The sequence below is a fragment of the Bombina bombina genome, chromosome 3 (assembly GCF_027579735.1).
Source record: "Bombina bombina isolate aBomBom1 chromosome 3, aBomBom1.pri, whole genome shotgun sequence".
NCBI classification, from domain to species: Eukaryota; Metazoa; Chordata; class Amphibia; order Anura; family Bombinatoridae; genus Bombina; species Bombina bombina.
The window spans coordinates 1,158,504,039-1,158,519,181 of NC_069501.1; the positions used below are offsets into that span (position 1 = coordinate 1,158,504,039).

The 15,143-nt window shown below is 37.5% G+C and overlaps 1 protein-coding gene across 2 annotated transcripts in view; it reads right to left on the reverse strand.

Moving 5' to 3' along the window:
• The window catches only part of AASDHPPT (aminoadipate-semialdehyde dehydrogenase-phosphopantetheinyl transferase), a 402,028-nt gene that overhangs the window by 321,779 nt on the left and 65,106 nt on the right, over positions 1 to 15,143 (reverse strand). The window lies entirely within an intron of this gene.

The window sequence follows — 15,143 nt, forward strand, 5'->3', positions numbered from 1 at the left end:
ACGCTGACAGACACAGCAATCCTTCTTGCCACAGCTCGCATTGATGTGCCATCCTGGATGAGCTGCACTACCTGAGCCACTTGTGTGGGTTGTAGACTCCGTCTCATGCTACCACTAGAGTGAAAGCACAGCCAGCATTCATAAGTGACCAAAACATCAGCCAGAAAGCATAGGAACTGAGAAGTGGTCTGTGGTCACCACCTGCAGAACTACTCCTTTATTGGGGGTGTCTTGCTAATTGCCTATAATTTCCACCTGTTGTCTATCCATTTGCACAACAGCATGTGACATTGATTGTCACTCAGTGTTGCTTCCTAAGTGGACAGTTTGATTTCACAGAAGTGTGATTGACTTGGAGTTACATTGTGTTGTTTAAGTGTTCCCTTTATTTTTTTGAGCAGTGTATCTTTGTGCTGAGTAATTTTAACACAGTATTATTTTAAACATTTACCATTGTGTATGTATTATTAAATTTGTGTAATATCACCTCAATTAGTATAGTGTCATTTCAACAATATCCCTACCCACTTTTTTGAGGCGCTCCCTAGATCATAACTTGTACAGTAATGTATTAGCACGGCACCCCAATTTCCAAAGTTGCCCAAAGAAAATTCAAGGTTGTCTTGGGGTGGACCGGACCGCAAGTGTAAAAAAAATATATATATATGTTGCTGCTGCAGGTTGTCAGTTGTCACCGGCAGTTTGCGCCCCCATACTGTGGCGCCCTAAGGCGGTTGCCTAGCCCTATATGCAATTGCCGGCCCTGAGGTTAGGGAAAAATATCTAGTCTGCTTTAAAAATATCAGATATATACTTAGAGGTTGAATCTGGTACATATTATAAGGATTTATTAAAAATATAAAAAAAAAAAGTCAAAAGCGCTAAGGACTTTATATCAATAACAGGAGAAAGCCTTACACATGTATCCATACAGTACATATGATCAGCAATAGCATGCAATCAGCTAATAATTGTGCAAACAGATAATAGTGCACATCAATTCAAATAACTCCCATAAATCTAGGACAAGGTGTAAATAACAAGCTCTGCACTATATCATGCAAAGCATAGTCCCAAATCACCTGATTTAATATAAGCAATCCAAATGATGACTGCTATTATTTCTGGGTTGCATATAAGCCAGGGGTAGTTGTAAACTTATACTGTATTGAAAAAGTGAAAAGTAAACTTTAGACGTCTTTTAGGCTAAGGGCATAACCATAAAACACAATATCATGTGCAGGAGCTCATTGGAGTGAAGCAGCTGGTGCTGTTGCAAACCAACTAATCGATTATGAGATGCATTGACAACTATTTTCATAATCGATTATTATCGATTATAACGATTAGTTGTTGCAGCTCTAATAGGTATATAAATATAATTTATGGAATAATTAGTCCCACCACAAATAGCCACTGCTCTGCAGCTGAAAAGTAAAGCATAACGGTTACCTTGAACTAATACTAATATAGTGTCTCCCTAACATTACATAATACAAGAAGGCCTGATGTAAAAAAAATTAGAGAGACACTATACAGACATAGCAGAAATGCTTCTGATAGGGATTTTAATTTTCATGTTGTTTACCCATCTTTTAAATGAAGAAATAAAGGTTATATTTTAAATGCATTTCTCCTGCCTCTAACATTAGTCTGGGCATAGAATGCTATAAACGCATTTCCTATCAGTGGAACTCAGTTCCAAACGTTTTTGTATATTCATGAACAATGCTAGCACCACTCCTCATGTTTAGATAAAATACATATAAACTGGGGTAATATATACCTTAAGATACAATTAAGAATAGAGGAGCCTGCCTTCATAGTGCCCTTGTCAAATTATGTGTGTGTAAAGTACTCTGTAATGTATTGTTGATGTGTTTTGTGAGACTTTTTTGTTTCGCAAAACAGTTAAACAGAGATCTGAGGACGAGCTAACCCGACGTGTGTTAACTTGAATTGGCCTCAAGCGATCACATTTACTTTCAACTTGTAATACGAGCGATAAACCCGACGTGCGTTAACACCTGCGATAAACCCCTTATCACTCATGCACAAAAAGACGAGTTAATTAGCGCTCCAATTGTAATCTGGCCCTTATTGTTTTAACTTCGCTTGTGCTGGGTCCATTACTACCTGTCAAAGCTCCACAAAGGGGGCTGTGGTCTCTAAATGAAAGCAAAGGAAAAGCTATACCCTTTAAAGTGGTTGCTAGGAGACACCTGCATTCGCTCCTGTCAGTTACTTTCCCATGCTCGGTACAGGGAATTTGCTGCAAAAGTCATATGACGTAAAACTTAAAGGGACAGTGTACACCAATTTTCATATCGCTGCAAGTACTATACACTACTATAAAGAAGAATATGCACAGATACTGATCTAAAAATTCAGTATAAAACCGTTTAAAAAAACTTACTTAGAAGCTCCCAGTATAGCACTGTTGATGAGGTTAGGCTGAGACACCCAGTGAAAGGGACTGGGAAATCAGGAAGAGCAGACACCCCTCCTTCCCTGCATATGAAAATACCCTTTAGACAAACAGGAGCAACAGCAGTCTGTAGACCTGGGTCTACATCTGATAATTTGAGGCTTGGTTAGGAGTCTGAAAATATTATTAAAAAATAAACAAAACTATAAATTGTTACAAAAGCACTCCCAGATGGGCTATTTATATGGATCATCTACAAAACATGTATGCAAAGAAAAATCTAGTGTACAAAGTCCTTTTAAAGAAACAGTCTACACCAGAATTTGTTTAAAAAGATAGATAATCCAATCCCTTTATTACCCAGTTCCTAGTTTTGCATAACCAACACAGTTATATTAATACACGTTTTACCTCTATGATTATCTTGTATCTAATCCTCTGCAGACTGCCCCAGTATTTCAGTTCTTTTGACAGACTTTCTTTTAGCCAAGTGCTGACTCCTAGGTAACTTTACACCCGTGAGCACAATGTTATCGATATAGCACACATGAACTATCGCCCTCTAGTTGTGAAAAACTGTTAAAATGCATTCAGATAAGAGGCGGCCTTCAAGGTCTAAGAAATTAGCATACGAGTCTACCTTGGTTTAGGTTTAAACTAAGAAAACCAAGAGAACAAAGCGAAATTGGTGATAAAAGTAAATTGGAAAGTTGTCAAATTAAATATCCTACCTGAATCATGAAAGTTTATTTTTGACTAGACTGTCCCTTTAAGTCTTATGTTATCTCACTAAAAATAATAATCGCTCATTTTGAAAGAAAAATTGTTTGTGGTTTTTAACACAATCGGTTCCTTTTAAATGTTTTCACTTATTGTTTTACTAAATAAGCACTGTTTCATATTACTTTAAAGTCCTTAAAGTCCACCTTATGAGCCACAGAGAAAAGCCAGAGTCAAGTAGCAGCTACAGCTGAATAGTTCACTTCTCTGAGTGGAGTGGGACATTTTTAACTATCTGCTTAAAATCTTTGTGGGGTTAAAGTGATTGTAAACTTGTCATGTTTTAAAATCAGGTCCAGAATCTAAGCAATATTTTACAGGGACTTGAATTGATCACTTCTAATGAAGATCCGCTGTAACTCACTTTTTAATCTAGCTGTGCCATTCTAATATCCTGTCAGGCATTTAAAATGTAATATCACAGATCCTGGTATATCATGGTACATATATACTGTATATATATATAAATAATGCTTTTTAGGACTGAACGATTAACCGCATATGCGGTTTTAAATCACGATTAACCGCCGTGATTTAAAAACCGCGAGAGTACACAATTTTTAGCCCTGCCCCTATGACGTACAAATGCCACTAAAGGCGCGTAGTAGCTGTCACGTGCCATACAAAGAGGTGCACATTAAAGATGTCACTATCAGGGAACATCAATCTAACACTGTTCCTTCTCCACGGTACTGGATGTGCGTCACAGAATTGCGTAGGAAATGTCAGGAAGCGTCTAAACGTCACAGGTTGCAGCAGCTGGTGGGTTTATATGTGACCATTAGCGTGACGTCATGATGGGTATAAAGTGGGTTGTGTCTGATGTAATGTGATATGGTTGGGGAGACGTGACATACGGTGTGTATTTTTAATTTGGGATAGGTTGTGACAGGATATAAGCTAAAATGTGTAACGTAATGTGACAAGGTATATAGTATTATGTGTGACAGGGGATATAGTATTATGTGTGTCAGGGAATATAGTATTATATGGTACAGGGTATATAGTATTAAGTGTGACAGGGTAACTAACCCTCTAGAATTGAAGGGTTGCTAATGCTATTGTCAAATTTCCCACTATAATTGCTTTTAATAGAGTAATAATTATACAAATGATTTAAGACTTTATTAAGTAAACTCTAAATAATGTGTGTGTATATATATATATATATATATATATATATATATATATATATATATATATATATATATATATATATATATATATACGGTATATAGTCAGGTATCTGTTTGCACTTATATTTTATTTAAACTAGTTTTGTTGTGTGTATTTTAACGCTCTCAGCCTGTATTGGTAAATGAGAAATATGTAGTTTAAGATTCTGTACAGTTTAATGCATTTTTTAGTGAGAAATGTATGTTTAAGAGTTATTTTTTTTAAAAATCGCAAACCGCATTTTTTTGGGGTCCAAAATCGCAATTTTATTTTTTTCCCATATAGCCCAGCCCTAATGCTTTTGTAACATTTTGCTTGTGAATCTACAATTAAATCACTGTCTGACAATACTCGCCTAATGCTGTCTGTAAGTTATTTTAAGGTTCATTTTCCAAATACCTTGCAAAGAACTCAAGTTGAAATTAGAAACTAGTACCTGGCAGTACATAGTTATTACTTATCCTTTGTTTTATACCATAGATTTCTTCTATTAATATATTGTTATTGTGGTAAGTACCGTATACAATCATCAGCATCATCATGGCTAAAATAAGTAAAAAAAATATATTCATGGCTTTTAGATAGATATATTCTGTGAAAGAACAGATGCAATTATAGGCCAACAGTGCCACACTGTGGAATGAACTGTATCAAACTGTTCATGTACAATGAAGAACAAATATATATTACATTAAACAGAATCACTCACAGGATTTTGTAACAAAAAATGTCAAATATTTTATTGACGTTCTGGGGAAGCCTACATCCCCTTCATCAGATAGCACCCAGGTGTTATAACCTTTGAAAGGCGAATTAAATTATTTTTATATATATATATATATATATATATATATATATATATATATATATATATATATATATATATATATATATATATATATATATATAAAACAAATGTGTTTCCGAAAAATAAACGCTAGAGGAGCTGCGCATACAATCTCTATTATTTAAAATTAAAATCCAATTCCCTGTTACTAGTAATTAGAGGACATATATAAATTGCATAAAATATAAGTTGAAGCAAAATAAAGGATATAAATAACCCCACATATGAAATGCCGTTTAGCAGGTAGGAAGTAGCTGTTCTGTCAAGTGTCCTTCAGTATCTGATGGAGTGGAGTAGAAATCTGTTGGCCCTTTGAAAAAGCCACAATGGTGAAACGCGTCAGTGGCGTCTGCTTTCAATTTTTAAACTTTCATAAGCTTTCTCAATGACCTAAATAATTTGAATGATCTTTTAAAATAATTATAGGCAAAACTTAACAATTTAATATCGGACCGTTTCGCTACGGTATTTACCCAACCCACCTTATATTTAATGGCTTGTCAGATAGCGATTCAAAGGCTCTGATTAAGATATTTCTCTCACTTTGCCTAAATTTAAGCTATGGTCATTAGAGCATGATTTTGGTTTTTAACCATTTCTTTACTTTTATGTTATAACTAATAAAGGTTAAGTTTTAACTTCTTTGAATGTATCGGATATAAATTTACACATTGCTGCAGACACTGAGTGCTACAAGTGTACTCTTTGTTCAGCCTCCTGCTGAAATCGCTTTCCTACAAATATGTTACGCAAACAAAAATAGAAAACGCACAAGGCAACCTACGTAGTGCAGATAATTTTAATAATATAAGATAAATATATATAAAAACCATAAAACTTCACCCTGCAGGGTGTGTACTCACAAGAATTACCCTCAAACAATATGAGGTATGTCAAGTTTCATAGACTCAGAGCCCCGGTATGTGTGAGTATTAGTTGTCCAGCAAGTGAAATTCCGTAGCCTGAGGAGAGTTCCTGTAATTTGCTCTCTTGCGAGCAAACGATTTTACGCCTCTCCAAAAGGCACAACTGAATTGTAGGCTAGTTTCTCTGTTGTCAGATCTTGAAACGCCTAAACTCCTGTTAGACTCACTGGTACTCCTGAGTTTGTCACTGACATAAAGGTGGACGTGGCCTTACATGTTTCGGGGTACACCACTGCTTTGTTAGAGGAATATACAAGCCCACTGGAGTAGTCCCATTTATACGCTCTTAAAGAAACGCCCACCAATTAAGTCATTCATGTTATAAAAATACTCATAACATATCGCTGTCATTCATAAAATATTCCTTTTTTATCAGATTCTGCACGCCCCCAAAACGTCACAGAAATAAAAGCACACTTGCAGGGCCATCCTGTTCCCCCGGCTCCTGACAATACAAACCAAAGTGAGTAATTTCTCCCCTCCTTTCCACCTTCTATTTGCGGGCAGACTCATCCATTTTTTCCAAAATTAGTTGACAATATCTGTGGATCTCTAAATTCTTCAGGGTTTGTAACAGATTTCATTTGCCCTCATTTCCAGACCTCTCCATCTAGCCCAGAGAGTCAATCTCTGATTTAAAAGGAGGGGATTGCCCTGATTGCCAAAGAGCAGGTTCCTCAAGATGCCACGAGGGGTTTCCTCAACAATCTCTTTCCGGTCAACAAAAAGTCAAGAGGTTACCTTCCCATTATCAATCTAAGGGATCTCTATTTTGTGGTGTATTGCCAATTCAAGATGGATGGCATACACATGCTAAGAGATCTACTCTGAACAATTGGATGGTCAGCCTGGACCTAAAAGATGCATATTTGATGGTTTCAATGGCAGTTCATTGGAAGCAATTTCTTCAGGTTAACCTGCCGCCCCCCTTCAGGCTCAGCTCCGCCCTTTGATGCTTCACAAAATTACTACCTCCAGGCTCACGGCTTCCGCATCGTCATTTATATGGACGACATTTTGCATATGTTTCAGGAAAAGAATCTTTTGCTGTCTCAGCTAAGGGTCATGTCCTCCCTCAAAACCTCACTTGGTTTTGTGGTAAACGAGGAGAAGTCACTTCTACCACCTTCACAGGTAATATAATTTTTGGGGTTCTTGATCTATGCAGTCAACGGCTAACTTTCCCTTCCTCAGAAAAAGACAGACCAAATCAAAACAATTATTCAACCCTCTCTGGCTCTCTATTCGCCATTTTCCTGGCACTGCTCCATTATCAAGCAACGCAGAGGCTGAAGATACAGTTCTTCTGAGAAACTCTTTCTTACATTTCTCTTACCGACGAGGATTGGGTAAAGATGTCCTGGTGGCTACAACACATGGAGGCTGGGAATGGCAGGGTAATTTTCAGATTTGCCCCAGATTTAATTCTCTCCTCCGATGCCAGCCTTTTAGGTTGGGGTGCGTCTTGTGGGAATGTTTACACAAGAGGTTCTTGGATGGGGACGGAAACCAACCTTTACATTAACTGCTTGGAGCTATTGGCTGGCTCTTTTGCAATTCGCATCTTATCCAAACAGTCGACAGATGGTTGCATTATTTTATGGATAGACAACATCTTGGCCGTGCAGTACATCAATAGTTTAGGTGGTATCAGATCAAAGATTTTGTCAGATCTTACTACCCAGTTCTATCTGTTCACATTGAATATATTCCAGGCATTTCCAATTTCATGGCAAACTGGTTCTCTCATTTTTTGACACATTATAGTGAATGGATGATGAAACGCAATGTTTTTTCAGAATCTTTTTGGTCCGCTAACTGTAGAACATTTGGCGTCACAGACCAACCGTCAACTACCTCTGTTTTTCCAGACTGCAAAAGAGTAGACACCTTTCTTCAGAACTAGACTGTTTGGGGAGCCTACACGTTCTCCCCTTTCACCTTGATTGCACCAACACTTCTATTTCTTTGGCGCTTCCAGTGCCTACTGAAGCTGGTCACCCCTTGCTGGGCAACATAACCGTGGTTCGCTCATCTTCTGGAGATGTGCTCAAATTAACTGATTCTTCTTCCCAACCTGCCAGATCTCCTAGTGGATGCTCAGAAACTTCCTCATCCTCTGGTGACCCAGGATCACCTGATCCTTCTGGTTTGACAGGTCTCAGGGGTATAGTGGTCCGTTGAGGATCTTTCCAGAGAGGCTAGCCTCCACTTGCGGGAATCCTGGGCACCAACTACTAGAAAATGTTATGTTTCAGCCTGGGCAGTATGGGTTCATAGGTGGATGGGACAGGACATTGATCCCTTTTCTGACTCTCACCTCCAGATTGTGAATTTCCACACAGAAACTTTTTTTTCACAGGGGAAGGCTTATCGGACAATTAATCTTTTTCGTTCGGCTATTTCTGTGGCCCACCTTACTTTTGAAGGTGTTCCAGCAAACAGGCACCCTTTGGTTTGTCGCTTGTTTCAGGTCATTAGGTTTAAGAAACTTCCTCAAATTCATTACTCGAGCTGATAGCATGTCAATTTAATGCTTACTTTCCTCAGGAGTTGGCCCGTTAATTTGGCTCTTTCGCTCAAACATCCGGTTAAATTATCCATGCTTCTCTGCCTGGTGCCTTTCTGGCTTTCCGACATTAGGGACCTCAATGTCCATAGTATTTCTTTTTCGCCTAAAGGGGTTTCTTTCGCCATTTCTTGCAAGCCCAAGACATCGTCTAAAGCCTTGTTTTATCCTTATTTTCCTGAAGAACCCCAATTTGTTTGCCAGATTATAAGTGGAGAAAAAAATATCGCTTTTGCGACGGCGATATTTGCGATCCACTTAGTAATAAAGCGCACGCATATCAGCGCTGTTAAAGATAGGTACAATGCGAATGCGACCTCAAATAAACAGCTCCTTAACCTATCTAGGTATCTTTTTCAACAAAGAATACCAAGAGAACAAAACAAATTAGATAATAAAAGTAAATTAAAATCATAAGCTTTATCTAAATCAAAGAAAAAAAAATTGGGTTTTATGTCCCTTGAACCTGCAGCTCTCTTTAAAGCCGTTATCTTATTTAAACTCATTACATAATCCAGTTGGTAAAGCTCTGCATTTTATATTGGACGCCACCATCTTGCAGATAGCATATTGCTGCACCCTGTGACTAAAGCAGTGAACTTTAACAGATTAGATGCCTGATGAAACAGCCAAGTATGAGAGCCAAAAAACGTGTTGCATACTCTTAGGGTATACCAAACAACCCCCCTATGCCTGCTGCTATTGTTTTTAATGTGTTTTTAATTAAATACTTTTTTTAACTGAAAGCGGTTTGGCAAGCCATTCTTATAACGAACAAATGAAATACAGCACCCACCACTCACAGAGACACGGAGAAGGCTTAACCAAGCCATTCTTATATACAGCTTATAGTAACCTTGTTGGTATAAGCATTCTTTGGGAATCAACTTATGCCAATTTTGCAGTTTGTTCCTGACATCAGGAGAGGGTGAGCTGATACGCCCCAATCTATCAGCCTGCTTCTACTAGCACATATGGCAATTTGATTTGGGCAAATGTGAGTACCCTTTTAACGTTCATTCTGTGCTATATTTGGGATACACTGATACACATATGAGGCGCCCCTCTATTTGTTTGCCATTTCAGAACCAACATATCCACTTTGGGAGGAGGAGTGCAGCCAAGTCTTAAGAACTGTTGTATGGAGGACTCCATTAACCGTTTGGACTCCATTTTCATCAGATAATTCAAAGTTTAATAATTATTTGTGAAACATTTGTATAAGAATATTTGCATAATAATACAGTACTTAATTGTGGTATACATATACACATAAGTTCAAAAGAGTGCCCCCTTTAGTTATCTATTTGGAACTTTCACAGACCTGTGTTCAGGGATGCATACATTGTATGTTAAACTTTTCTTACCTCAGTTCCTCTCCTCTTTTTATCATCCCCTTGAACCCACTTAACATGTAAGCCTAGAATACCCGACAATTCAATTCTGAACAAAAAATTTGTACAGCTACATACATTATGACCTATATGGGCCATGATGCTGCATTAACATGCTCGTTTGGGCAATACTGGCCTATAAGATCGAATGCTGATATTGAAAACTCCTACAGCTATATTAGGAGGAGAGTGACATGCCCCACATGCATAAAAGAAAGAAAAAAAAAGTGTTCTTCCTCAATACACATGTAGCAGGTGTGGTGAATAAAGGGAATATATCTGGATATGCACTGTTCTCACAGAAAAAGAAAAAGCTACCACTGAAACTAATTACTTTAAAAAGACGCACTGTTGCTAATACATTTGTATTGCAAATATAAGCTCATGTCCATTTCAATTTCTTACTGTTATGTCCTTCTAACGTTACCTTCTATAACCAATGTAATTTATTATGTGTAAACTATGAAAGGGTTAATTGAACAGCCCATGTTCTGCATTACATGTTGCTATTATTAAGATAATGGTAACAGTTTAGCAAAGGACTAGTATAGATCAAAGAATATTCTAACAAAATGTCACTATAATGAATCTTCAAAATATGTTTAGTTGGATTTTTTAGTGATGGAAACAGCTATGAACATCTGACAAAAAAGCTTCAAAGACAAAGTCTTAAAAGAATCGATATGTTTTTAAAGACTATTTTTATAACATGTGCGGTGAGAATAGCTTCTCCTATATTATTATATAATAATAGAAACATCCATCTAAAAAAAGCTTAAAGGGACACTGTACCCAAATTTTTTCTTTTGTAATTCAGAAAGATCATGCAATTTTAAGCAACTTTCTAATTTACTCCTATTATCAATTTTTCTTCTTTCTCTTGCTATCATTATTTGAAAAAGAAGGCATCTAAGCTTTTTTTTGGTTTCAGTACTCTGCACAGCACTTTTTTATTGGTGGATGAATTTATCCACCAATCAGCAAGGACAACCCAGGTTGTTCACCAAAAATGGGCTGGCATCTAAACTTACATTCTTGCATTTCAAATAAAGATACCAAGAGAATGAAGAAAATTTGATAATAGGAGTAAATTAGAAAGTTGCTTAAAATTTCATGCTCAATCTGAATCACGAAAGAAAAATTTTGGGTACAGTGTCCCTTTAAGGAAAATTATTTTACCATTTTGCAGAGATGACTATAAAATAATGTTATAAAGATCACCAAAAAACATGTGCAAAGGGTGACACATTTTGCATCCATCTATGTTGGCTGAAAGTATACATATCCTTTCTTACGAGTATAGCACCGTCTAGCTAGGCACAGATTTCATACCCATTGCAGTGTTTTTCCCCAGATTGCATTGAAAGCTAAACCTAGGAGCAGCAATTCCCTACTAGGGGCCAGATGAACACATCTGGTGAATCAATCATAAGTGGTATATATGTGCAGCCACAACTCACCAGCTAAGTCCCAGTAGTTCAGTATTACTCCTGAGCATACCTTGGTATGCCATTTAACATAGGATACCAAGAGGGAAAAAAAATTATTGAAGAGATACTCAACCCAAATTTTTTCTTTCAATATTCAGATGGAGCATGCAATTCTAAGCAGCTTTCTAATTTACTCCTATTATCAATTTTTCTTTGCATCTTTATTTGAAAAAGTAGGAATGTAAAGCTTACAAGCCGGCTAGTTTTTTGTTCAGCACCCTAGATAGCTCTTGCTGATTGGTTGCTGCATTTAGCTACCAATCAGCAAGCACTACCCAGGTGCTGAACCAAAGATGGGCCGGCACCTTAGCTTACAGTCCTGTTTTTTCAAATAAAGATACCAAGAGAACTAAGAAAAATTGATAATAGAAGTAAATTAGAAAGTTGCTTAAAAATGCATGCTCTATCTGAATCGTGAAAGAACAAATTTGGGTCCAGGGTCCCTTTAAATGTGTAAATGTTTAAAATTGCATGTTCTATCTGAATTAAGAAAGTTTAATTTTGACATTACCATAACTTTGATTTGCTTAAAAATAAATACATTTTATCGAAAAGTTGCATTTTTATCTCTACTTTTAACACCCCTAAATGCAATAAGATCTTGTTCTCGTTGTGTTATTGTGCACTGGGAGGCTACAACACCTGTCAGTAACAGATCATTTAATTCCCATTTTTCTTCCAAGTATGGTTTAATTTTAACAAACAATTGAAAAACATATCAATATATTCAGAAACATTACTTGTGAAAAAAATCCTAACTCCCAGGGGTCCATCTTGATTTTTTTGAACATAAAATAATTTATAAAGAAAATGACCTCATTGGTATTTAAAATTCTTTTCCTTTGGGGGCGGAGCTAGCCTGAGAACTGAACGGTCGCTCTTCACTTCAGCTCTGCTGAAACAGCTTATAATTTTATATATTTGACCGTTCAGCCCAGCATAGATCCACTTTATAAACATCCCTGGGTCTTAAGAGACGACTAAGAACAATTGGGACATTGAATAACAGCTACATAAAGGAGAAGGCAGTTATTTTGCGGGCCGACTGATACACAGAACATCTAGGAGCAGCCATTTTTTTCTCTCACGTGGAGGCCATATGGCGCAGAAGCCGATCTAGAGAGTGTTTATAGCATAAGGAGCAAGGGTTTTGCATACTGGATGCAAGAGACACGATAAAGCCCCAATACAAGCAGAAGTTATAAGGATTATGGCTTCTAATTGGGAGGAAAATTTACAGCACTTGCTTTGTAGCCATTTCCGGAAATTGGAGGGGGCACTGGCACTAGCACTGTCATCCGCAAACCATAGCATACCCCCTGAGGAAACCCAGCAACTTCTGCAGCTACATGGGGTCTCACAGCCCGCACCCGATGATCTACAGAGTGCGGCAGGCGAGTCAATCCGCCCAGTACCAGCTATTGAAGCCTATAACAGACCGGATGCGGGCTCCCATAGCCATGCTACTGATTCAGGACCGCAGCAGTTTACACCGGCTCTCCGCGCACCGGAGCAAAGCGGAGTTCAACTGATACGGACCGGGTTTGTCTGCACTAGAAGCAACTGCATGCATGATCGATTCCCTGCTGAAAGTGAAAGGTCAACATTGGGACCCTCTGGAACACCTGTTACACTGGTCTCTGCTAAAGTGAAAGATGCAGCGAGTCGGACCCTGGGAAGGCGCCCTCAGGGTTTGACATATCTAGTTTCTGAGAGACTGGAGTACGATTGGGGGATTCATCACCGCAAGGATTCCCAATCTGAGAGTTTTCTTACTGCCCAAAGGAACTTCCAGCAATATGGATACTGCTCCATTGCGCAACATTGGACTCTGGTTAAGCTTGGAATCGGGTGAGCTGAGTGTACTCTATGTCCATAGTGCATCATGATTCCCTTAAATGACATTACAACTTGGTTCCAAGCTGGCCTATAAACTCTGGGAAAATTATAATGCTGTTGACGTATTGGGTATATTATGTTTTTTCTTTGTGTTAGCCTAAGATTTTCTGTTGCCCCTCTATGACAAATTCCTATCTAGGCCTCTGTTATTCACTAAGAGGCTGTTTAACATTTCATTTCTCTTAATCATTTAGTTGAGTGGCCTTTCCATGCCCTATAGTTTTCTATCACCTGAGTAAAATGAATATAATTACATAGAAGATGCCGTTACTGCTTCTTACCACCAGAGGGGAGTCAATACTTAATCTTTGCCCATTAATGTTTTTGTGTGATGGGGGAAATGGATAGCCCTGCTATTTTATTTATTTTCAATATATGCAAACCTTCATGAGTTGTCTAGACTCCTATAATTCTATGAAAAAGCTTTTTATTAATATATGTTTTAAATGTTCTTTTTCTTTCCCCTCCACTGTGAGTATTGTGCCCTCTACACACTGTACTTGGCATACTGTGATATGTATCCCTTTATTGCTATATATGTCAGCTTTTCTGTTTATAAGCTAATACACCCAGCTCTATAAGTCCACATATACACCATCTACATATCTTCCTTTCTTGCGCTTTATGTCTGCCTACCTTTTCTATGACCGTGTCATTGAGAGTATTATTTTCTCTTTACTTTGTTAATGCAGTTATACCATTGAGGAGTCAAAATAATATATTTTTTATCTATATACAAGCCATAAATGTTCTAGTGTGAGTCTAGAGATATAGCCTTTCATTTGCTCTGAACTCCCTTATGGATATCTTAAAGCCAGCTATTTAACTTTTATGCTACACCTGTATAGTCAGTATAGAGCTATGTATGACCTCCTGGTATATTTATCATTATGATATCACATATTAGTGCGGGTGGCTCCACATCCTTTTTTCCCCCCCATCACCTTATAGTTCCCTGACTACTTACTTTACAGTCAGGAACTAAATGCGTGGTTTCCTTGAAATATACCACAATTAATTACACTTGCATCAATAGTTCTAATTCCCACAGTATTATTTCCAGTTGTTGTGATCGGTGGTAATAGTGATTGAGACAAAGCCATTTTTGGTTCTACTTTTGTTTGCGAGATTGGCCGTTTAAAACAATCTATACAGTGTTCTCTTATAGTATAACTCTAGCAAAGGGTATATGTATTTCAACAATAGATATTATATGGGTACTCGTCTAAAGGATGTTGGGAACTGGCGCCAACCCAAGGGCCCTGGGTGGAGCTAGATTCTGGACATATCAGATTAAGAATAAGGCCTTTAACCTTTTCATAAACTCATATAATGATATCTATGTCTGATTGACTATTGGCTATACAGTCTTTACATCACTTGAAGCTAGTTATGTTGTACTGGGGCTCTGTTACTGTCCCAGGTTATATGTATACAGATATAGAGCTTCTTATCTAGTTTAAAGTCACAGACGCAGCACAGTTCTGTTACCAACCGATAACATCATCAGTTTTTTTTAACTTATTTCTAATTACAATGCCTGTGGGATATTCTATCATTAATATCCTATCATTAATATCCTATCATTAATATCTTATCATTAATATCTTTCAGTTCAAGAAAGCTTGTTCTTT